We start from the raw sequence: 26933 nt of genomic DNA, 5'->3' as shown, positions 1-26933 counted from the left end.
GATTTCGCCTGAAAAAGGCTCAAGTTTGATCGGCGGAAGTTTTACTGAAGCTGTGGGAACACTCATTGTTACAGATTGTACCGGCGGATTGTCGGGAATCTTTATGTCTGCTACCGATTTCGCAAGCTGTTTCTCTATTTCGTGAGACAAACGAGAAGTTGTGAGTTTCGCGGTTCTATATAATCTTCGCATTTAAGAACATCTTCTTCGTATTCGTCATCGTCTATCAACTCGTGAATATCCTCATCTAATTTAACGAGGCGGTTCAGAACGCTTCCCAATCTGTCATTGTAATATTTATAATCCGCGATTTCCGATGTGTCTGACAACCTTGCAACTTCCGCTACGAGTCGCGTAATGTTTGCTGTTTCTCTCATACGTTTTCTCTTTAGAGAGAGTAACTGTGCTTCTGGTTTGTGGTCTGCCATGTCCATTCCGTCCGATTACTCCAAGGTTTAAAGCAGTGTCGGCTAGCGATCAGCTGGTCCTAGTATGGCGTTATCTTTGGATCGCTAGTCAAAGTAGTTCAATTGATGGTCGCTAGATGGCAGCAATAGTCATAAACAATCTACAGGCGTAGCGTAGGATCTGATAATTCGTTGAAGCGCTAATCGAACAGCTACAATAGCAGTACACAGCGGCAATAATGTAATCAATTGCCTTTACAAATGGCACTACAAAACATGTTGCCTGATAATTCACTTGAACTTAGCTGTGTATGCAGGCGGTTGTCATCGAAGAGCTTGTTGCGTGGTGTGACAAATCGCTGCAGTAAGACCCCTCGTAGTATTGCCGCGTGACGTGCGTCCAGAATTCGGGGTTCACAACGGCAATCGTGGAAATTGTCTCGAGCAAACTCTATCCCGGGTTTCGGCACCAAATTCTTACGTCGTGAATCACAGTAGAGCAGCGATTTGCAGTCTAACGACACTTTATTACATAGTCACAGAACATACACTCCTGGAAATGGAAAAAAGAACACATTGACACCGGTATGTCAGACCCACCATACTTGCTCCGGACACTGCGAGAGGGCTGTACAAGCAATGATCACACGCACGGCACAGCGGACACACCAGGAACCGCGGTGTTTGCCGTCGAATGGCGCTAGCTGCGCAGCATTTGTGCACCGCCGCCGTCAGTGTCAGCCAGTTTGCCGTGGCATACGGAGCTCCATCGCAGTCTTTAACACTGGTAGCATGCCGCGACAGCGTGGACGTGAACCGTATGTGCAGTTGACGGACTTTGAGCGAGGGCGTATAGTGGGCATGCGGGAGTCCGGGTGGACGTACCGCCGAATTGCTCAACACGTGGGGCGTGAGGTCTCCACAGTACATCGATGTTGTCGCCAGTGGTCGGCGGAAGGTGCACGTGCCCGTCGACCTGGGACCGGACCGCAGCGACGCACGGATGCACGCCAAGACCGTAGGATCCTACGCAGTGCCGTAGGGGACCGCACCGCCACTTCCCAGCAAATTAGGGACACTGTTGCTCCTGGGGTATCGGCGAGGACCATTCGCAACCGTCTCCATGAAGCTGGGCTACGGTCCCGCACACCGTTAGGCCGTCTTCCACTCACGCCCCAACATCGTGCAGCCCGCCTCCAGTGGTGTCGCGACAGGCGTGAATGGAGGGACGAATGGAGACGTGTCGTCTTCAGCGATGAGAGTCGCTTCTGCCTTGGTGCCAATGATGGTCGTATGCGTGTTTGGCGCCGTGCAGGTGAGCGCCACAATCAGGACTGCATACGACCGAGGCACACACGGCCAACACCTGGCATCATGGTGTGGGGAGCGATCTCCTACACTGGCCGTACACCACTGGTGATCGTCGAGGGGACACTGAATAGTGCACGGTACATCCAAACCGTCATCGTACCCATCGTTCTACCATTCCTAGACCGGCAAGGGAACTTGCTGTTCCAACAGGACAATGCACGTCCGCATGTATCCCGTGCCACCCAACGTGCTCTAGAAGGTGTAAGTCAACTACCCTGGCCAGCAAGATCTCCGGATCTGTCCCCCATTGAGCATGTTTGGGACTGGATGAAGCGTCGTCTCACGCGGTCTGCACGTCCAGCACGAACGCTGGTCCAACTGAGGCGCCAGGTGGAAATGGCATGGCAAGCCGTTCCACAGGACTACATCCAGCATCTCTACGATCGTCTCCATGGGAGAATAGCAGCCTGCATTGCTGCGAAAGGTGGATATACACTGTACTAGTGCCGACATTGTGCATGCTCTGTTGCCTGTGTCTATGTGCCTGTGGTTCTGTCAGTGTGATCATGTGATGTATCTGACCCCAGGAATGTGTCAATAAAGTTTCCCCTTCCTGGGACAATGAATTCACGGTGTTCTTATTTCAATTTCCAGGAGTGTACAATACAACAAGTCAAAGATACACTGTCCTAAGAATAAACAGTCTCTCACTTGCCCAAAGTACATCACTCTGTGACAATATTTGTCCAATGAATACCCGTTTATCATCTGCATTTCTTCGTGGGGTAGCAATTTTGATGGCCAGTAGTGTATGTTTGTGGGTGCTGCAGTCGAAGGGTTGTTCGTATTGTTCCCTGTGTTGCTGGTGTTGCTAAATTGCGATGTTGTTGGAGTTGGCAGCAGCACTCGGCAGTTGCCTCTTGAGGCTGTGGACTCACTTGTTTGTGTGTTTGTTGGCTGTTTGCGTCGTGGACCGACCTGCTGCCACGGTCCGTCTTTGGCGTTGTTAGTGTCTTCCGTCGGTGCCTGAGTCGCCACAGGTGAAAGCGAGGGCGTGTCTCTCGTGTTTGCGGCAGGAGCTAATGTGTGTGAGGTGTACGTCTCTGCGAGTGTTAACTCCCCATCAGCAGTTCGATCAGCTGTTGGTGATATGCAGTCTGCTGCTCCTTCGAGGCAGCTGCCTCTTGGAAGATGGAGAGAGGGACGGAAATGCTGGCGGGAACTGCAGGCATCCCCGCCTCTTGTGCTGCAGCTTTACTGCGGGGTACTGGTGGGGATATGCAGTTAAGATCAGACATGTTTTCTGCACAGTGGAGTTTTATTAGGATAGGGAGTGGTGTACGACAATTTTGCTCTTATATATGAAGATAGTAACTGTTCTCGAAAGAACAGATGCCATCGACGACTGTGCAGCTTCTCTAGAATAAATGATAATTAAATGAAACCCTCAGCTGCCGACAGGTGTTGTCGATATGCCTCGATGGGGACAGCTGAAAATGTGTACTCCAACCGGGGATCTGCTGCTTACATGGCAGCCCCTCTATCTATCTGAGCGACAGAGGACACAGATGAATAGCGCGACTGCAGGGACTCATCCCTTACACGCTTCCCGTGAGACCCACACTCCCAACTGTCCACAATTCTACATATGAAATGTTCCTTATAGATTTTGCTCTTTTCGAAAAGACAACTTTTGCTTTTTTCGGCGAAAATGCAGTATATTGTGTCCCTGCCGGCCGGAGTGGCCGAGCGGTTCTAGGCGCTACAGTCTGGAGCCGAGCACCTGCTACGCTCGCAGGTTCGAATCCTGCCTCGGGCATGGATGTGTGTGATGTCCTTAGGTTGGTTAGGTTTAATTAGTTCTAAGTTCTAGGCGACTGATGACCACAGAAGTGAAGTCGCATAGTGCTCAGAGCGCCTCCGGCAGCTATGCCTGTTGCAGCTTGTTTGAGACCACTCCGGAGAGTTCTTGTCATTACCGTTCGATATTTTATATTCTCTCTACCTCGGCCGTCATGTTATTTTACTGCCCAAATAGCAAAACTCATCTACTACATTTAGTGTCTCTTTTCGTCATCTAACTCTCTCTCCATTGTTTTATTTAATTCGGCTACATTACATTATCCTTATTTTACTTTTGCTGGTGTTCGGAGACACTGTCCGTTCCGTTCAACTGCACTTCCAAGTTCTTTGCTGCCTCTGCCAGAATTACAACGTCATCGGTAAACCTCAAAGATTTTATTTCTTCTCTCTAAACTTTCATTCCGTCTTCAAATTTCACGTTGCTTTCCTTCACAGCTTGCTGAATGTACAAATTGAATAACATTGGGGATAGGCTACAACCCTGTCTCACACCCTTATCTACCACCGCTTCCCTTTCAGGTTCTTCAACTCTTGTAACTGCCGTCTGATTTCTGTGCAAACTCTAAATAACCTTTTCAAAAATGGGGCAAATGGCTCTGAGCACTATGGGACTTAACTGCTGTGGCCATCAGTCCCCTAGAACTTAGAACTACTTAAACCTAACTAACCTAAGGACATCACACACATCCATGCCCGAGGCAGGATTCGAACCTGCGACGTAGCGGTCGCGCGGTTCCTGACTCTCTCGCCTAGAACCGCTCGGCCATCACGGCCGGCAAATAACCTTTTGCTCCCTATATTTTACCTTTGGTACCTTCAGACTTTAAATAGTTTATTCCTTGTCTAACACACTTTTCAACCTGAGCACTTGGTTAATCATCTCCGACTGATATTGTCCACCACTGCTTTTTGAAATAACGATAATAACACGTTGTCCTGATGCAGAATTGAAGTCTGTGCTCATAAAATACAGGAAAAATGCCGGTGTAACCATCCCGTTACACGCAGTCGTGACGGAATCGTGTATTCGGAAAGACGATCCTGCACAACACCTCGTGTAACAGAAAGGGCGCTAACAGTTGCAAAAGCGCTTACGCTGGCGAAGAAGACGAAGCGAACTTTGGTGAATAAATCATTGACGAAGGGGATCAGGGAAAATGGTGAGAGCATCGCAGGCGGGGTAGACTCCACAATGCGCGGCGCTGAGAGCGTGTCTGCCGTGGAAAACCGATATCGGAGAACTGTTGTGTGGAGGAGAGTTGTCTGGTGTGAGTCGGAGGCGGTGGGGGGGTGGGGGGGTGGGGGGGGAATAAGGGGAGGCTGCTAAACTCCAACAGCAGAGGAGGAACGTCGGCCTCTGGCGCATCTTTCTACCGTGTGTCAGTGGTGTTGTAGCAGTCTTTTCCAACTTAAGATTATACTTATTTACTTCATTTACTCGGCGCATGTAAAAGCTACAGAAATGCGTGACATTCACAGGAAATACGAAAACAACCCCTCCTTGGCTTCACATGCTCTGTCGAATGATGCCACCCCTGGTGATCACTGTGGGCACACGTGAACAGCGGATCTACATAAAATATAATACCTACAGGAAAGTGGATTGTTGGATATCGCCAATCACTTTACAGACCGAGACAAAGACATTAACCATGTTGTACACAGTATATGCAACAATTGCGAAGGGGGAATGTAGTAACAGTATTTCAGAACGATTGTGAATATAGCATAGCTCATTCCTAGCAACATTACACGAACGACAGCGGATATAAAAAATTCGGGACATTCAATTAATGTGCAAAGTTGATTACTACCACATATACTGTTCGACATGGATATGCTTTAACTATTGAGAAAGGTTATAATGCTGCATTTCACACGGAACACTAAATAAACCAACCAATGATAAATGAAGTAGGTTTAGTTTACTGGTGTTAAGTATCCGTGGTGGTCCCAGAACAATAAAATAATACCTACACAATTCGTCTGGATGACATTGCTGAAGACAATTCTGTATATTCACAAAGACTTTACATGGACCTACAATTTTGAACTAACCTATGTTTCAGTGAAGTATCAGGAATGAGAACTAAGGTATTTCGGCAAATCACTAAAAATTGTCTTATCTGACACAATTCAAGATATATTTCCTTGGCTAGTTCATTAACATTCTTGTACACTGTTAGGATATCACTCGTTGTGGATGAGTTATGAGACAAGCAGTTTATTTCCTGGTTTGCTCTAGCACTGTCGGTTAATGCCACACGAGATGGTCTCAGTGGGCACACGTGAACATAAAATAAAATGTCTACAAAGTATATGAACCATGGATATTTCCAATTACTTTTACAGTCTGGGAGACAGCAACATGGTTCAATTGTTCTCAATACATGCAACATATTTGAAGGGAGACTGTAGCAACAGGATTTCAGATTGTTTGTTAATTTCATATAGTCCATTCTTAACAATATTATAGCACTGTCTGTGTCTATTTCACAGTCAGGATATCCATTTAATCCAACACAGTTGTAATAGTGTGTCACCTGGTGCAAATAATTTATCTCAATAAGAGGAATCAAGTGCTGCATGTGTAATAACTGTCACTAGCATGATACAATAGAATCATTGCAACAATAAAACCAACAATTGGTGGTGAATTACTTGCTTTGGATACAACTTGTAAGTTACAGTGGAAGAGAGGCAATGGGTTAATGTCTCCATTATAGGGCAAACTGAGCCACAAGGTAAACTAAACTAATTTACCACTACAAGCATGTCAGATTTTTCTTTTCTAAGCTGTTGCGGTAGTTAATAACAGAGAACATTTTCACTGTTTATACTGATATGCATTCATTCATTCAGTGGTCCAATACTGTTAAATGTTTTTTATTCCCGTCTTTGATCACAATGTCAATTCTTTTGACGATGACCGGTTTCACTCAGTAATGACCATCCTCCGATCTTTTCTACACCATGCCTTAAAGTGATAAGGCCGTAATGGCATCTTCAAAACATATAAATATACTCAGCACAGCATCGTCACGTAGATCTATGTGATGATGCTGTGCTGAGTATATACGAGGTGTGGCTAGAAAAAAACCGGACTAGTACTGGTGAAACAATAAAACGAATGCAATAAGGCTGAAAGTCGCGTGGCCTGTCACGTGACTCTCGCTCCGCCTACTGCTCGAGTTTCATCTGCCTCCTGCACTCAGTCTGCCCGTGGCGTCTGTTTTAAGTAGTTGACGTTTTGTCTGTGCGTCGGAAAATGTTGAGTGTACAGAAAGAACAGCGTGTTAACATCAAATTTTGTTTCAAACTAGGAAAATCTGCAAGTGAAACGTTTGTAATGTTACAACAAGTGTACGGCGATGATTGTTTATCGCGAACACAAGTGTTTGAGTGGTTTAAACGATTTAAAGATGGCCGCGAAGACACCAGTGATGACACTCGCACTGGCAGACCATTGTCAGCAAAAACTGATGCAAACATTGAAAAAATCGGTAAACTTGTTCGACAAGATCGCCGTTTAACAATCAGAGCAGTGTCTGAGTTAACAGGAGTTGACAAGGAAAGTGTTAGGCTGATTCTTCATGAAAGTTTCAACATGAACAAAGTGTGTTCAAAAATGGTTCCAAAGTGTCTCACAATTGAACAGAAGGAACGCCGAAGAATAATTTGTTCTGACATCCTGGAAACTCCTGTTAACTCAGACACTGCTCTGATTGTTAAACGGCGATCTTGTCGAACAAGTTTACCGATTTTTTCAATGTTTGCATCAGTTTTTGCTGACAATGGTCTGCCAGTGCGAGTGTCATCACTGGTGTCTTCGCGGCCATCTTTAAATCGTTTAAACCACTCAAACACTTGTGTTCGCGATAAACAATCATCGCCGTACACTTGTTGTAACATTACAAACGTTTCACTTGCAGATTTTCCTAGTTTGAAACAAAATTTGATGTTAACACGCTGTTCTTTCTGTACACTCAACATTTTCCGACGCACAGACAAAACGTCAACTACTTAAAACAGACGCCACGGGCAGACTGAGTGCAGGAGGCAGATGAAACTCGAGCAGTAGGCGGAGCGAGAGTCACGTGACAGGCCACGCGACTTTCAGCCTTATTGCATTCGTTTTATTGTTTCACCAGTACTAATCCGGATTTTTTCCAGCCACACCTCGTATGTTTTGACGATGCCATTACAGCCTTATCACTTTAAGACATGGTGTAGAAAAGATCGGAGGATGGTCGTTACTGACTGAAACCGGTCATCGTCAAAAGAATTGGTATTGTGATCAAAGACTGGAACAAAAAACATTTGAAACCACCCCTCCCTATATGATACGACCTGGAACCACTGGACAAATCAACCTTTGGATGTTTCTTTTCTTCCGTGCCTGTAAAACATATTACCGCATTATCTGCAGCTATGGCTCGGTTGTACGCCATCACATTCCATGAGTCTCATCATTCCGTTACACTAACATGATTCTGCATTCAGTCTTTAAGAGTGAATACCTAGCTGAAAGTCCTGCACTGTTTGTTGTTCCCAAGGGTTCTCCTTAGATCTTGATGCTACGAACCTTTGCAGTCATTGTGGCGCACCAATTTTCATTCGGTGTTCATGAGTAATAGTTTGTTTTGATCATTTATTGATTGTCGACGATGTCCACTTTGTGAAATGTAGAACACACTTCGCATAGAATGTTGAGAACGTTGATCTCAGCACTTCCTTGATACTCATTTTGTGCCGCCCTCCTTATGCTTAAGATGAGTCATTGGTAGCTAATATTTTTCCTGTAATAATTCTTAACATAACACTTACGGATTAATCTTATTAAAGATTGAACCTGCGATCTCACACTCAAGGGGTTCCTTGTAAGAAGGAGCAACGTAGGCCTTGTGGGAAAGATTGTCTGACAAAACGTGAGCGCGTTCACAAGATAACATTAGTTTATTTAAAAATTTGATCTGCATAAATTTTAAGAAGGCATATGACTGCATCAGCTAGGGAGCCTGATGGATATCTTAACCGATAGTGGAATACCGAAGAAACTCGTTAGCCTAGTTCTAACGTGTCTTACTAACCCAAAAGAAAAGTGAAGCTCGGGAACCAATCCGTGGCGAACTTGACATAAACACGGGCTTGAGACAAGGAGATGGTGTGTCGCAGATACTATTTCACCTGGTAGTCGAAAACATAATGGGGGAAGCTTTTCATAGGAACTTGAGGGGGATCGAAATAGAAGATCCGCATTTGTCGACGAAGTTTCCCTGATTGTCCTGATATAAGAAAGAACTTATGTGAATGAGCTTTGAGGCGCCAGCAAGGTAACTCGGTCTCCTTGCAACTCGTAATCGAACACCGAGTGTGTGTTGATGAGCAGGACAGATGCCCATTCAAGTGACGCACTCCAGCCTTTAGTCGTCGGGATCCGATCTTAAAAAAGGGTTTATAATTTTAAACACCTGGTGGTAATCTTTAGAGGGGATGCATCGCTTGAGGCACAAGTCAGAGCTGAGATCCAGACAGCAAACCGGGCATAATTCACTCTCGGTCAGCTTTTTAAATTACTCGGCCTCTGAAGGAATTTCAGTCTCCAGCTGTACAAAACGGTTGAGAAATTTAGAGCATCTTGAAAAAAAATAACTTAAATACTGTTCTCGTTAACGGGCAAGAAGTCTTATGGAAGATCTGTGGTCCGTTACAAGATGAGATCACTGGAGAATAGAGGATCCGGCATAATTTTGAGCTGGATGAAATTTACAGTAAACCAAACGTTGTAAGCCTGATGAGAAGCGAGCGGTTGGTATGGGCAAGACATGTCGCTCGGGTGGATAAACACCGATGGCCTCTGAAATCCATAGATTTTCCTCTCTGGAGAAAAAGACGACTAGGAAGACCAAAGAAAAGGTAGAGACATACAATCCACGAAGACGTGCTGCAGATCGGCAAAGAGGATGATTGGCGAAAGTCGGCACAAAACAAAACCCTGTGGTGCAGTCTATCTGCGAGCGGCCGTATGGGCCTGATGCCGTGAATTGTAAAGCGTAACGCGTAATGCGTGTATCACTTTCAAAGTCGGTGTGGCATGATGTAAAGGGGACAGACAGGCGCACCATTCATGACAGCTGCCGCGAACGCTAGCGGCATATTGCGACTTCTGTGGCCTGGCAAAACCACGGTCACAATGTGATGGTGCGTGCGCTCGTTTTCATTATACACTCCTGGAAATGGAAAAAAGAACACATTGACACCGGTGTGTCAGACCCACCATACTTGCTCCGGACACTGCGAGAGGGCTGTACAAGCAATGATCACACGCACGGCACAGCGGACACACCAGGAACCGCGGTGTTGGCCGTCGAATGGCGCTAGCTGCGCAGCATTTGTGCACCGCCGCCGTCAGTGTCAGCCAGTTTGCCGTGGCATACGGAGCTCCATCGCAGTCTTTAACACTGGTAGCATGCCGCGACAGCGTGGACGTGAACCGTATGTGCAGTTGACGGACTTTGAGCGAGGGCGTATAGTGGGCATGCGGGAGGCCGGGTGGACGTACCGCCGAATTGCTCAACACGTGGGGCGTGAGGTCTCCACAGTACATCGATGTTGTCGCCAGTGGTCGGCGGAAGGTGCATGTGCCCGTCGACCTGGGACCGGACCGCAGCGACGCACGGATGCACGCCAAGACCGTAGGATCCTACGCAGTGCCGTAGGGGACCGCACCGCCACTTCCCAGCAAATTAGGGACACTGTTGCTCCTGGGGTATCGGCGAGGACCATTCGCAACCGTCTCCATGAAGCTGGGCTACGGTCCCGCACACCGTTAGGCCGTCTTCCGCTCACGCCCCAACATCGTGCAGCCCGCCTCCAGTGGTGTCGCGACAGGCGTGAATGGAGGGACGAATGCAGACGTGTCGTCTTCAGCGATGAGAGTCGCTTCTGCCTTGGTGCCAATGATGGTCGTATGCGTGTTTGACGCCGTGCAGGTGAGCGCCACAATCAGGACTGCGTACGACCGAGACACACAGGGTCAACACCCGGCATCATGGTGTGGGGAGCGATCTCCTACACTGGCCGTACACCACTGGTGATCGTCGAGGGGACACTGAATAGTGCACGGTACATCCAAACCGTCATCGAACCCATCGTTCTACCATTCCTAGACCGGCAAGGGAACTTGCTGTTCCAACAGGACAATGCACGTCCGCATGTATCCCGTGCTATCCAACGTGCTCTAGAAGGTGTAAGTCAACTACCCTGGCCAGCAAGATCTCCGGATCTGTCCCCCATTGAGCATGTTTGGGACTGGATGAAGCGTCGTCTCACGCGGTCTGCACGACCAGCACGAACGCTGGTCCAACTGAGGCGCCAGGTGGAAATTGCATGGCAAGCCGTTCCACAGGACTACATCCAGCATCTCTACGATCGTCTCCATGGGAGAATAGCAGCCTGCATTGCTGCGAAAGGTGGATATACACTGTACTAGTGCCGACATTGTGCATGCTCTGTTGCCTGTGTCTATGTGCCTGTGGTTCTGTCAGTGTGATCATGTGATGTATCTGACCCCAGGAATGTGTCAATAAAGTTTCCCCTTCCTGGGACAATGAATTCACGGTGTTCTTATTTCAATTTCCAGGGGTGTACTTTGTTTGTGGTCTCCACACTCAGTTAACCGACGTTCCCCGAACTGGAGCTGTGTTACAGAACGTAACTTTCAGCATATACTGACTAATTAAAGCTACTGTTATTTGCGGCAGCTGAAAGGTACGCGTAAACGTTCTTGGAAAGTCTGCCTATTGTATTCCAATACGCGTTAATATTGCTTCGTTTTCATTCAACCGCTCAAACTGCGCACTCTCTCTGCTGTTCGTCTACTACTGTACCACTTATTTTTTCCTGTTGTTGTTTTTGTTGTGGTCTTCAGTCCAGAGACTGGTTTGATGCAGCTCTCCATGCTACTCTATCCTGTGCAAGCTTCTTCATCTCCCAGTACCTACTGCAGCCTACATCCTTCTGAATCTGCTTAGTGTATTCATCTCTTGGTCTCCCTCTACGATTTTTACCCTCCACGCTGCCCTCCAATACTAAATTGGTGATCCCTCGACGTCTCAGAACATGTCCTACTAACCGATCACTTCTTCTAGTCAAGTTGTGCCACAAACTTCTCTTCTCCCCAATTCTATTTAATACTTCATCATTAGTTATGTGATCTACCCATCTAATTTGTAGCACCACATTTCGAAAGCTTCTATTCTCTTCTTGTCTAAACTATTTATCGTCCACGCTTCACTTCCATACATGGCTACACTCCATACAAATACTTTCAGAAACGACTTCCTCACATTTAGATCTATACTCGATGTTAACAAATTTCTCTTCTTCAGAAAATCTTTCCTTGCCATTGCCAGTCTACGTTTTATATCCTCTCTACTTCGACCATCATCAGTTACTTTGCTCCCCAAATAGCAAAACTCATTTACTACTTTAAGTGTCTCATTTCCTAATCTAATTCCCTCAGCATCACCCGACTTAATTCGACTACATTCCATTATCCTCGTTTTGCTTTTGTTGATGTTCATCTTGTACCCTCCTTTCAAGACACTGTCCATTCCGTTCAGCTGCTCTTCCAAGTCCTTTGCTGTCTCTGACAGAATTACAGTGTCATCGGCGAACCTCAAAGTTTTTATTTCTTCTCCATGGATTTTAATACCTACTCCGAACTTTTCTTTTGTTTCTTTTATTGCTTGCTCAATATACAGATTGAATAACATCGGGGATAGGCTACAACCCTGTATCACTCCCTTCCCAACCACTGCTTCCCTTTCATACCCCTCGACTCTTACAAATTGTAAATAGCCTTTCGCTCCCTGTATTTTACCCCTGCCACCTTCAAAATTTGAAAGAGAGAATTCCGATCAACATTGTCAAAAGCTTTCTCTAAGTCTATAAATGCTAGAAACGTAGGTTTGCCTTTCCTTAATCTTTCTTCTAAGATAAGTCGTAGGGTCAGTATTGCCTCACGTGTTCCAACATTTCTACGGAATCCAAACTGATCTTCACCGAGGTCGGCTTCTATCAGTTTTTCCATTCGTCTGTAAAGAATTCGCGTTAGTATTTTGCAGCTGTGACTTATTAAACTGATAGTTCGGTAATTTTCACATCTCTCAACACGTTTTCTTTGGGATTGGAATTATTCTATTCTTCTTGAAGTCTGAGGGTATTTTGCCTGTCTCATACATCCTGCTCACCAGATGGTTGAGTTTTGTCAGGACTGGCTCTCCCAAGGCCATCAGTAGTTCTAATGGAATGTTGTCTACTCCAGGGGCCTTGTTTCGACTCAGGTCTTTCAGTGCTCTGTCAAACTCTTTACACAGTATCATATCTCCCATTTCATCTTCATCTACATCCTCTTCCATTTCCATAATATTGTCCTCAAGCACATCGCCCTTGTATAGACCCTCTATATACTCCTTCCACCTTTCTGCTTTCCCTTCTTTGCTTAGAACTGGGCTTCCATCAAAGCTCTTGATATTCATGCAAGTGGTTCTCCTTTCTCAAAAGGTCTCTTTAATTTTCCTGTAAGCAGTATCTATCTTACCCCTAGTGAGATAAGCCTCTACATCCTTACATTTGTCCTCTAGCCATGCCTGCTTAGCCATGTTGCACTTCCTGTCGATCTCATTTTTGAGACGTTTGTATTCCTTTTTGCCTGCTTCATTTACTGCATTTTTATATTTTCTCCTTTCATCAATTAAATTCATTATTTCTTCTGTTATCCAAGGGTTTCTACTAACCCTCGTCTTTTTACCTATTTGATCCTCTGCTGTCTTCTCTGTTTCATCCCTCAAAGCTACCCATTCTTCTTCTACTGTATTCCATTCTCCCATTACTGTCAATTGTTCCCTTATGCTCTCCCTGAAACTCTGTACAACCTCTGGTTCTTTCAGTTTATCCAGGTCCCATCTCCTTAAATTTCCACCTTTTTGCAGTTTCTTCAGTTTTAGTCTACAGTTCATAATCAATAGATTGTGGTCAGAGTCCACATCTCCCCCTGGAAATGTCTTTCAATTTAAAACCTGGTTCCTAAATCTCTGTCCTACCATTATATAATCTATCTGATACCTTTTAATGTCTCCAGGGTTCTTCCATGTATACAAACTTCTTTCATGATTCTTGAACCAAGTGTTGGCTATGATTAAGTTATGCTCTGCGCAAAATTCTACCAGGCGGCTTCCTCTTTCATTTCTTAGCCCCACTGCATATTCACCTACTACGTTTCCTTCTCTCCCTTTTCCTACACTCGAATTCCAGTCTCCCATGACTATTAAATTTTCGTCTCCCTTCACTATCTGAATAATTTCTTTTATTTCATCATACATTTCTTCAATTTCTTCGTCATCTGCAGAGCTAGTTGGCATATAAACTTGTACTACTGTAGTAGGCGTGGGCTTCGTATCTATCTTGGCTACAATAATGCGTTCACTATGCTGTTTGTAGTAGCTTACCCGTACTCATATTTTTTTATTCATTAATAAACCTACACCTGCATTACCCTTATTTGATTTTGTATTTATAACCCTGTATTCACCTGACCAAAAGTCTTGTTCCTCCTTCCACCTAACTTCACTAATTCCCACTATATCTAACTTTAACCTATCCATTTCCCTTTTTAAATTTTCTAACCTACCTGGCCGATTATGGGATCTGACATTGCACGCTCCGATCCGTAGAACGCCAGTTTTCTTTCTCCTGATAATGACGTCCTCTTGAGTAGTCCCCGCCCGGAGATCCGAATGGCGGACTATTTTTTCCTATCATGCACGAATCCTGACTAGATCACTTTGTCATTGGTGATGGTCGCCCAAGAAACGTAGCTTAAGATCCATGCTGATTTTTAAAAAAGCTAAAATCGTTCAATTCTGCTACGTTTCTGCCACAGAGAAACTTCTCTTGCCAAGCAGTATGCAAAATACTGTGCAATCTGTTGCAGCTCGCCAGATTCGATTTCTTGGAGATTCTGCTATCGAAGCCACACCAAGTATTCATACGCTCTCTAGTTGCATCCAGTCTCTTAAATTTAGCTCACATGTAGTTACCAACCAATACCTTCAACAGAACGCTGTCTACGAGACCCGCACATCATTGTCTACACCGATAGTACTTAGGTTCTGGAGCACACCCATAACTATTTGAACTGTGCTATAAAAGAATCCCCCGAGATACGAGTAAGGTAAAGTATTTTCGAACGCTAGACGGCTTAAAACTTAAGCAAAGCTTGGGAGAGATTTTGCTTCCAGAAGCAACCAGCTGGCCTTCCATACAGGCAGACCAGCAGAGTACACATTGTTTATTGGATGTGCTTCCGGGTTAGGTTCTCAGACAGAATGGAAACAAATCGGCTAAAGATCACCTGAGGTGAATGAAATGTGGTGAAGGAAGGACGTAGGAACGCAGTAGAGAGGCGTAGAGACAATATCCCTATTCTGTAAGTAGCACGCCTTATGGTGGCAGTATGGTCGCTTCCCTTCATAGTGTGGTAGTTAGACACAGAGATCTCAAGATGCTGCGTAGAACTATTTCTCTCGTTATCAATAAGGGGAGAAACTGATGTTTATTATTACCGTTACGTACCAATACGTCCAGTGTCAGACATACAAAAATGTTAAGATCCACAGTAAAGATAACAGCAAATAGAAGTATATTGAACATCAACTTCATAAAATCAAATTAGTGTTCAAATAATGTACCACGAGAGTGTCACAGACACGATACAGGATCATCATTAAAAGAGAGGCGTTTCTCGTTGAGGCGCATCTTATCACGAAATTTCAGTCATCAACTTTCCCCTTCGAATGAGAAACAATTTTGCTGCCGCCGACCTACACTGGGAGAACCGATCATCATAAGAAAATGAGGGAAATCAGAGCTCGTGCGGAAAGATGAAGGTGTTCGTTTTTTTCAGCGTGCTGTTCAAGAGTAGTATAACATAGAAGCATTGTGAAGGTGGTCCAATGAACCCTCTGACAGGCACTTATTTGTGACTTTCAGACTATCGATGTAGTTGTAGATGACCCGAGAATACTGTCGCCATGTGCCAGATGACTTCCGATTGCCTCCATGCCCTCAAATGGCTTGGTTCAAATGGCTCTGAGCACTATGGGACTACACTTCTGAGGTCATCAGCCCCCTAGAACTTAGAACTACTTAAACCTAGCTAACCTAAGGACATCACACACATCCATGCCCGAGCATGCCCTCAAAAAGGTACGGAACATACATTGAAGCGCCAAAGAAACTGGTACAGCAGGCATGCCTATTCAAATACAGAGATATGTACACTCCTGGAAATTGAAATAAGAACACCGTGAATTCATTGTCCCAGGAAGGGGAAACTTTATTGACACATTCCTGGGGTCAGATACATCACATGATCACACTGACAGAACCACAGGCACATAGACACAGGCAACAGAGCATGCACAATGTCGGCACTAGTACAGTGTATATCCACCTTTCGCAGCAATGCAGGCTGCTATTTTCCCATGGAGACGATCGTAGAGATGCTGGATGCAGTCCTGTGGAACGGCTTGCCATGCCATTTCCACCTGGCGCCTCAGTTGGACCAGCGTTCGTGCTGGACGTGCAGACCGCGTGAGACGACGCTTCATCCAGTCCCAAACATGCTCAATGGGGGACAGATCCGGAGATCTTGCTGGCCAGGGTAGTTGACTTACACCTTCTAGAGCACGTTGGGTGGCACGGGATACATGCGGACGTGCATTGTCCTGTTGGAACAGCAGGTTCACTTGCCGGTCTAGGAATGGTAGAACGATGGGTTCGATGACGGTTTGGATGTACCGTGCACTATTCAGTGTCCCCTCGACGATCACCAGTGGTGTACGGCCAGTGTAGGAGATCGCTCCCCACACCATGATGCCGGGTGTTGGCCGTGTGTGCCTCGGTCGTATGCAGTCCTGATTGTGGCGCTCACCTGCACGGCGCCAAACACGCATACGACCATCATTGGCACCAAGGCAGAAGCGACTCTCATCGCTGAAGACGACACGTCTCCATTCGTCCCTCCATTCACGCCTGTCGCGACACCACTGGAGGCGGGCTGCAAACGATGTTGGGGCGTGAGCGGAAGACGGCCTAACGCTGTGCGGGACCGTAGCCCAGCTTCATGGAGACGGTTGCGAATGGTCCTCGCCGATACCCCAGGAGCAACAGTGTCCCTAATTTGCTGGGAAGTGGCGGTGCGGTCCCCTACGGCACTGCGTAGGATCCTACGGTCTTGGCGTGCATCCGTGCGTCGCTGCGGTCCGGTCCCAGGTCGACGGGCACGTGCACCTTCCGCCGACCACTGGCGACAACATCGATGTACTGTGGAGACCTCACGCCCCACGTGTTGAGCAATTCGGCGGTACGTCCACCCGGCCTCCCGCATGCCCACTATACGCCCTCGCTCAAAGTCCGTCAACTGCACATACTGTTCACGTCCACGCTGTCGCGGCATGCTACCAGTGTTAAAGACTGCGATGGAGCTCCGTATGCCACGGCAAACTGGCTGACACTGACGGCGGCGGTGCACAAATGCTGCGCAGCTAGCGCCATTCGACGGCCCACACCGCGGTTCCTGGTGTGTCCGCTGTGCCGTGCGTGTGATCATTGCTTGTACAGCCCTCTCGCAGTGTCCGGAGCAAGTATGGTGGGTCTGACACACCGGTGTCAATGTGTTCTTTTTTCCATTTCCAGGAGTGTAAAAGAGTAGGAAACGGCGTTTTGGTCGGCAACGTCTATGTAAGGCAACAAGTGTCTGGCGCTGTTTTTGGATGGTTATTGTTGCTACAATAGTAGACTATCAAGATTTAAGTGAGTTTGAATACAATGTCATAGTCGGCGCTCGAGCGATGGGACACAGCATCTCCGAGGTAGCGATGAAGTGGGATTTTCACGAATGACCATTTCACGAGTGTACCGTGAGTATCAGGAATCCTATAAAACATCAAATATCCGACATCGCTGCGGCCGGGAAACGATTCTGCAAAAAGGGGACCAACGACGACTAAAGAGAATCGTTCAACGTAACAGAAGTACAACCCTTCCGCAAACTGCTGCACATTTCAATGCTGGGACGTCAACCAGTGTCAGCGTGCGAACCATTCAACGAAACATCATCGATATGGGTTTTCGGAGCGGAAGGCCAACTTGTGTACCCTTGACGACTGCACAACACAAAGCTTTACGCCTCGCTTGGTCCCGTCAACACCGACATTGGACTGTTGATGACTGCAAACATGTTGCCTGGTAGGGTGACTCTCGTTGCGTATTGCATCAAGCGGATGAATCCGTGGATCCTGCATGTCAGCAGGGGACTGTTGAAGCTGGTGGAAACTCTGGAATGGTGTGGAGCGTGCGCAGTTGAAGTGAAAGCGGACCCCTGCTATGTCTAGATACGACTCTGTCAGTTGACACGTACGTAAGCATCCTGTCTGATAACCTGCATCCATTCATGTCGACTGTGCATTCCAGCAGGACAATGCGACACCCCACTCATCCAGAATTGCTACAAAGTGGCACCAGGAACACTCTTCTGAGCTTACACGCTTCCACTGGCCCCCAAAATCCGCAGACATGAACATAATTAACACTTTCGCTGCGGTTGACTCTTATAAGCGTCACAAGAAGCCACGAGCCAGTGCGGCTGACGCTTGTAAGCGTCCGCGCTCACTGTCTGATTACTCAGTCTAGTTGCAGCGTCGAAGCTAGCATCAAAGCGTGTAAACTTTTGTGTGGTCAGTTATCGAACGTATATTGTTGGTAATGGTGGCTAGTGAACCAACACCTGGACCTTCCAATGTGAAAAGAACAGAAAAAGTGTTAAATTGACAGAGGAATAGTTACTTAGTGTACTAGACGACAGTGATTTTCTGTGTAGTGAGGACGAGGCATACCACGGAGATTGTCGTTTAGAGGCTGCAGAAGAATTGCAGAGTGATGATAGCGTGGAAGCACAGCTTTCGAATCTGTTTCGTGACAGTTCCGAATCTGACGATACGAATCACGACGATTGTGTGGAAATCGAAGACGGAAAAGAGCCCGACCTGTCACACGGAGATAATCCAGGTGAGTCCTGGCATAAAGAACGACATAATATGCAGTATCACCCATTTACGAAGGAAGAAGTTCTCCAAATTCACCCTGCTGGCAATTCTCCTATGGATTTCTTCAGATTATTGGTAAAAGACGATTTTTTGCAACCTGTAGGTGACGAACGATAACGCAGTCAACAACTTGCTGAGCGAAAATACAAAAGAGGGATCTAGGATCTGTAAATGGAAACCTCTAAGTGCAGGCGTCGTCATTAAGTCAGTATAGGGCATGACCTTACAAGGTCTTGACGTCGGCCTGTGACTCAGGTGTCTTAGGAGCGTCGGCTCCGAGCGGTACCCGCTCTTTCAGAGCGTTACCGGCCCGCACTCGCACGTTGCCGAGCCGCACTGGAGAGTTGCGCGCCTGCACCGATGCCGCAGCGAAAGTGTTAAGCATATCTGGGATGCCTTGCATCGTGCTGTCCAGGAGAGATATCCAGCAACTGGTAGCGCCACTGTGAGTACGCAAATCAGGTTTGCTTTAAATACACCTGTAACGCCGGAAATGCATATCCTCTTATTTCCTTATTTTGTTACCTGAAGATATAACATTTCTGTGTCTTTATATATTGTAATTGTTTTAATATATATATATATATATATATATATATATATATATATATATATATATATATATATATATATATATATACTGCTGGCCACCGTAAATGCAACACCAAGAAAGACAAGAGGTAGCACAACAAAATTTATTTTGTAGATAACATGTTGACCAAGTATCAAATGATTACGTTTACAGACGTCTGTGACATGTGGTTCCTGCCAGAATCAGTAGCCAGAGTAGCCGCCATTGTTGGAGATCACCGCTGCCACACGTCTCGGCATTGAGTCAAAGAGACGTTGGATGTGTTCCTGGGGTACAGCAGCCCAAGCAGCTTCCACACGTTGCCAAAGATCATCTGGTGTGGCAGCTGGGGATGTAATCTGGGTCACTCGTTGAGCAACCATGGACCACATGTTTTCTATCGGCGAAAGATCCAGAGAGCGAGCCGGCCAGGGAAGCAATTCAATCTGGTTATTGACGAAGAACCTTTGGACAATGCGTGCCACGTGTGGTCGCGCATTATCCTGTTGAAATATGGCTGTGGCCGAGCCCTGAAGGTAAGGAAGGACAACTGGCTCCAGCACCTCGGATATGTAGCGTCGGCTATTTAAAGTACCGGCAATGCGTACTAGAGGCGTGCGAGAGTAATATCCAATACCGCCCCATACCATAATACCCGGTGCAAGACCAGTGTGGCGGTGCATAATCCTCTCTCCACGGTGTCTCCACACTCGAATCCGACCATCGTGGTGCTGCAGACAGAAGCGTGCCTCGTCAGTAAAGACAACGTCATTCCATTCTGCCGTCCACATCCGTCTGTCATCACACCATTGGCGACGGAGACGTCTGCGGTTCTGCGTCAATGGTAGACGAAGCAATGGACGTCTTGCGGACAGACCACTCTGCTGTAAACGGCGTAGAATGGTACGCGCAGACACTGGATGATGCGTTACAGACGCAATGTGCTGTGCTACGGTTCGGGATGTCACTGAGCGATCCGTCACTGCCATGCGTACAATTTGCCTATCAGCACGTGCAGTGGTGCACCGAGGTGAATGCGATCGACCACGTCGGTCCGTCGTACCCTCCTGCATCCAACGGTCACATATCCGCATTACAGTTGTTTGGTTTCGTCCAACACGACTAGCGATTTCTCTGTATGATAATCCACAATCTCGGTAAGCCACTATCCTTCCTCTGTCGAACTCGGATACTTGATCAAACGATGTTCGCTGTTGTCTACGAGGCATAACTGATCGTCTTGAGAAACAACCACAAGGTAAACACACGTGCCGAACGTACACTCGTCGAAATCGCCGAGCCTTAAATGGCGCTATGAGGTGGCGCCACAGGCGCGCGTGATGTGCGTCTGCGCTGAAATTCTAATCAGTTGCATATCTCATCGCAGCAAACCCGTGGTGTAAATTTCACTTGATTCGGATGCTTCCTTCAGGGTGTTGCATTTACGGTGGCCAGCAGTGTATATATATATTATTTGTTATTTGTATTTTACGCTGGGTCTTGCCTAGGGAAAACTATGCTATCGAACGAATACATCGATAGGTCGTGTGAAGAACGAAAGTGTGTAGGATCTTTGGTAGTGTTAACTCTGCCGCGTGGAGCGCGGGCAGCGAGGGGAGTCTGGCTGGAGTAGCGAGTGGAGCAGGTGCGTTGTGTGACGCTCCCGCAAGTTGCCGCGCTTTCGGGGTTTGGCAGCATGTAATTGCGCTCGACTTGCTATGATAGTTTCTGACACGGTGTCGCAGACGGGAAGCGTTAGCTGGCGCACATCAATAGCCCGTTTCGGCTGGTGACCGTGTCGAGAAGAAGGCGCGCCAACATCCAGCTTCAGCAACAGCGACGGCCGACAATGAGTGACTATCGCCACCTCCTCGATCGACGGCTTCAAACCTTCAATCAACCAACAAGGAAGACTGGAAGCACGTAAAGTTTCAGAACTGTGTGGCAGACCTCAGCTTTTAAAATTGTTGCATCACAAAATTACAGCAACTTAGCATGAACCTTTGTTGCTCATTGTCCCAATTGCATTGCCAAGCAGGGTCCCTTCCTTTTCCGAAATGAACCCGAGTGTCGTTGAAATTCAAACGCCAGCATTAAAATAATATAATTCAATTTCACTGCCTTAATTTCAAAGTTCAGTTAAATTATTCATAACTGGCTACAATATTTAGATTACACGAGCACAAATCAAGAGTGCGAGTTTTGTTAGCATATTTTAGCTTACCTGTGACTGCAGCTCAGCTTGGTACGTACTAAATTTTACTATTGTTAATTGATCAGAATCATTTAATTCAAGTTCAAAGTTAAATCTCTTATTTCTAAATTGCGTAGATTCAAGTAGCGTTTGAAATGATTGTTGAGGTAGCCCAAGACTAACTGTATTTTACTGAATTTCAATATGCTTCAGAAACAAAGTTCACTATTAATTTCAGTCACAAAATTAACTTTCAATTTTCCGGTTTTATTAACTCTTTTGCTAAATTAAGTCAGAGTTTAGCGAAATTTATTACTTCTGACAAACTTTCAGTTTTCACACTACTCGTGTCAACCTTCAGTTGCCACGCTTCTAGTGCTAATTACATGTGTAATAACGTTTCTTTTTCAGTTACTATAGTAATTGGCCATAGGACTGGCGACCGTAATTTCCCCCAAATCTCAAATATCTAATTACCACTAGTTAATTGTTAATGTAACGGCCGCACATATACTTTCTTTATTAACTTTACCCCTTTTCAAAATTAATTTCCACCAGTTTCGTTTGCATTTTTCCTTTCATTTAGATGTAACCCTTTCCTCCGTCTTTACCGACAGATTAACTTTGGTGACGATTGCTTTCCCAAATTTCCATTAGGTACACGCGGTTAAATTTTTCACTGTCATTAAGGTCGATAAGTGAGGGGGAGGTTACACACCCTGCAACAGCCGTGAGCGTAGTTACCTTAGTGATTGGACGTGATGAGCTCATGTTAATCCCGAGTGTCTTAAAGACACCTTTATGAAAACCTCACTGAGTTTGAACAACATCTTCTAAAAGGTCTACAGGACGCTAGATGTTCCTTCTGCGATATTACAGATAGACTTGGCAGGAATGTAGCAACTGTACATGATTGCTGGCAGTGGTTGGGACTAGACTGTACGGTTGTAGGAAGGCCGGGCTCCGGACGACCACATGGCTCTTCCGAGAAGGAAGACCACCGTGTTCGGCGTATGGCTCTGGCGCATCATACTTCGACAGCAGTTGGCACAACAATGACACAACGAACTGTTACAAATCGTTTACTTCAAGGACAATTCCAAGCTAGACGCCCTACAGCATGCGTTATTCTACTGACCCCAGACCAACGTCATTTCGGCTTCAGTGGCGTCAAGCGAGAGCTCCCTGGAGGACAGGGTGGGATTTATTGTGGTTTTTTTTTTAATGAAAACTGATTCTGCCTCGGTTCCAGCGACGTCCGTGTTCTGATTAGAAGGAGGCCAGTTGTGAGCCTGCAACCAACCTGTCTGGGGGCTAGGGACAATTGATACACACCACGGTCTAAGATTTCGTACCACAGATGGAGAACTCTCATCGTTATTCCACACAACGTGACATGAAATCTGTACGTCAATCTGGTGATTCGGTTTGTTGTTGGTGCATTCCAGAGGGTGTTTTTCAACAGGATAACGCTCGCCCATACACCGATGTTGTAAGCCAACATGCTCTACAGGATGTCTACATGTCTGTTATCTTGCCCTGCTCGATCACCAGATCTGTCTCCAATCGAGACATATGGGACTTCATCGGGCAACAACTCCAGCGTAATACACGAACAGCATTAACCGTCCCTGTACAGACCAAGCGCAACAGACAAGGACTGTATCCCATAAACTGACCTGTACAACACTACGCAGGCACGTTTGCGAGCTTCAATTCAACGTTCTGGCGGTTACATCTGTTATTAATGTACCAGCATTTCACATTTGCAGTGGTTTATCTCGCGCTTACATTAACCTGTCACTTTGCCGTGTTAATCACTAAAATACGTTACCTAGACCAATTAGCCTAGAGTAATGTGTTTGGTTCGATTTTCTTCATGTATATTAGTGTAGTGCAGTGTTAGACGGATCTTCTATGCGGACCATAGCGGCAGAGACGAGAAGAGAATATAATGTTTGAAGTACGATAAAAGGTAACCACTCGCTTTCGTTCTTTCTGGATATGCAATAAGTATTGCGTTTCTCACTTGTTTCCTCAGGCTGTTGATCAGCTGCCGACTGCAAAACGCAGGAGCAGTGAGCCTTTGCCACTGTGAGAATGCGGTGATTTCTTTTTTGACGCTGAGGTGTTTGAACCCACGTCGGCCAATTGGAACGCGAGGCGTTGGATTCGGTTTGTTCCGGTGACGCGGCTCGCGAAACACAAAGCATTCTTTTCAGTCCTTTCTGGCTGGTTGTTTGTTCGATGGGGCACACGCGCTTTGTCTTCTCTCGTCTCCACTAGCGGTACACAATACCAAGCAGCTATTCTGTTTTTCGTCCAGAGAACAAGATGGAAGATTTTGAGAAGCACACTTCGATGTAACGTGGTGAGACGCATATTACCACCGTGTGCATTTATTTTGCTTCGTGCAAATGAGCTTTACAGGATTATCGGGTTTGTAATTTTGTGCGATAAATGCAAATGTTTGTTCGACTTGGTACTTGTTATACTGGGTCCCTCCCATTGGTCGTCACAGGAATTTGCTGTGCTGTTTCGGCTGACATTTAGAGTTGCATTATTGCAGCGTGTTTCTGCAGCAAGTCCTCACAAATCTGGCTCATCGTGTCGTTCATACTACGCCCAGCGTCCACGGAAATCGTAGGTTTGTTTCCCATTTACAAGGAAAAAAGTTTGTAAATTGAAATTTTACGTTCCCATTCGATGGAGCAGGCCCACATTAGTCTAGTTCGTTATTCGTTTTATCGACATGCATTAAGAAGTACACTAAAACACGAAGAACGATCCGTACACCAGCAGCGAATTAGCCGCGCTGCTGCGTGGGGTACGAGTCAGTGCTGGCCAAAGTCGTGTTGACACTCCTGGAATACTGGTAATTCTTCAGTGTGGTTTACTGTCTCTGTTAATACATAACGATAAAAGTAATCTGTCACTAGATTAATGTGAGACTGCCCTATGAAATATGCACGTAAATCCCACTTTTAAAAAAATGGTTCAAATGGCTCTGAGTACTATGGGACTTAACTTCTGAGGTCATCAGTCCCCTAGAACTTAGAACTACTTAAACCTAACTAGCCTAAGGACAGCACACACATCCATGCCCGAGGCAGGATTCGAACCTGCGACCGCAGCGGTCGCGCGGTTCCAGACTGAAGCGCCTAGAGCCGCTCGGCCACCCCTGCCGGCTCCCACTTTAAAAATCATTTTGTTTGTGACAGGAAACAAACCGACGCTTTCCGTCCACAATGCAAGTCGCATGAAAGACGTGTTGAGTAGTATTTGTCTGGGCAAACAGCAGCTACAAGTTGTTAAAATAGCAATTGTAAATATCTGCCGATACACTGGAGAAAATGCGCCTGACGACTCTTGATTGCTCCTGCGTCCAGTCAACCTGATTTAGGTTTTCCCTGATTTCCCTAAATAGCTTCAGGCAAATTCCGGGATGGTTCTCTTGAAAGGGTACGCCCGCTTTCCTTTCCCATCCTTCTTTTGACCCGAGCTTGTGCTCGTTCTCTAATAACCTCTTTGTCGATGGCACGTTAAACACTAATCTACTCCTCCACTCTTCACTCTTGGTTCCGTTGTTTAATTTGCCTACAAATATTCACTAATTTATTCCGCCCTTTCCTGTGTCACAACCTTGACGTCATGTGCGGCATCCACATTGGAATTCTGAATGAAGGTGTTCAGTGAGCTCACATAATCCACAGAATGCGGTATATAAGGGACTAATTGCACTGGCGACTTCAACTTGAACTACATAGAAAGAAATGATCATTGTAATAAAAAAGCTGAAAGAATACTTCGTACAGAAATATTTAAGCGTTTATTTTCCCAACGCGCTGTTACAGTGTGGAATGACGGAGAAATAGTCTGGAGATTGTTCGACGAACGCTCTGCCAGGCAAGTAAGTGTGAATTACAGAGTGTAACCTCCCCCTCACTTATCGACCTTAATGACAGTGAAAAATTAAACCGCGTGTACCTAATGGAAATTTGGGAAAAGCAATCGTCACCGAAGGAAATTTGGGAAAAGCAATCGTCACTGAAGTTAATCTGTCGGTAAAGAGGGAGGAAAGGGTTACATCTAAATGAAAGGAAAAATGCAAATGAAACTGGTGGAAATTAATTTTGAAAAGGGGTAAAGTTAATAAAGAAAGTAAATCTGCGGCCGTTACGTCAACAATTAACTAGCGGTAATTAGATATTTGAGATTTGGGGGAAATTACGGTCGCCAGTCCTAAGGACAATTACTATAGTAACTGAAAAAGAAAGGTTATTACACATAAAATTAGCACTAGAAGTGTGGCAACTGAAGGTTGACACGTGTAGTGTGAAAACTGAAAGTTTGTCAGAAGTAATAAATTTCGCTACATTCTGACTTAATTTAGCAAAATAATTAATAAAACCGGAAAATTGAAAGTTAATTTAGTGACTGAAGTTAATAGTGAACTTTGTTTCTGGAGCATATTGAAATTCAGTAAAATACAGTTAGTCTTGGGCTACCTCAACAATCATTTCAAAAGCTATTTGAATCTACGCAATTTAGAAGTAAGAGATTTAACTTCGAACTTGAATTAAATGATTCTGAACAATTAACAATAGTAAAATTTAGTACGTACCAAGCTGAGCTGCAGTCACAGGTAAGCTAAAATATGCTAACAAAACTCACACTCTTAATTTGTGCTCGTGTAATCCAAATATTGTAGCCAGCTATGAATACTTTAACTGAACTTTGAAATTAAAGCAGTGAAATCGAATTATATTATTTTAATGCTGGCGTTTGAATTTCAACGACACTCGGGTTCATTTCGGAAAAGGAAGGGACCCTGCTTGGCAATGCAATTGGGACAATGAGCAACAAAGGTTCATACTAAGTTCCTGTAATTTTGTGATGCAACAATTTTAAAAGCTGAGGTCTGCCATACAGTTCTGAAACTTTACGTGCTTTTAGTCTTCCTTGTTGGTTGATTGAAGGTTTGAAGTCGTCGATCGAGGAGGTGGCGACAGTCACTCATTGTCGGCCGTCGCTGTTGCAGAAGCTGGATGTTGGCGCGCCTTCTTCTCGACACTGTCACCACGCGAAACGGGCTCTTGATGTGCGCCAGCTAATGCTTCCCGTCCGCGACACCGTGTCAGAAACTAACATAGCAAGTCGAGCGCAATTACATGCTGCCAAACCCCGAACGCGCGGCAACTCGCGGGAGCGTCACACAACACAACTGCTCCACTCGCTCCTCCAGCCAGACTCCCTCTGCCCCGCAGTCCACGCGGCAGAGTTAACACTACCAAAGATCCTAAACACTTTCGTTCTCCACACGACCTATCGATGTAATCTTCCGATTGCATAGTTTTCCCTAGGCAAGACCCAGCGTAAAATACAATTAAGATTTACAAAACAAACCAATTATACAT

The sequence above is a fragment of the Schistocerca nitens genome, chromosome 8, assembly GCF_023898315.1.
Source record: "Schistocerca nitens isolate TAMUIC-IGC-003100 chromosome 8, iqSchNite1.1, whole genome shotgun sequence".
Classification (NCBI taxonomy): Eukaryota; Metazoa; Arthropoda; class Insecta; order Orthoptera; family Acrididae; genus Schistocerca; species Schistocerca nitens.
Note: the sequence above shows the minus strand (reverse complement) of the source record.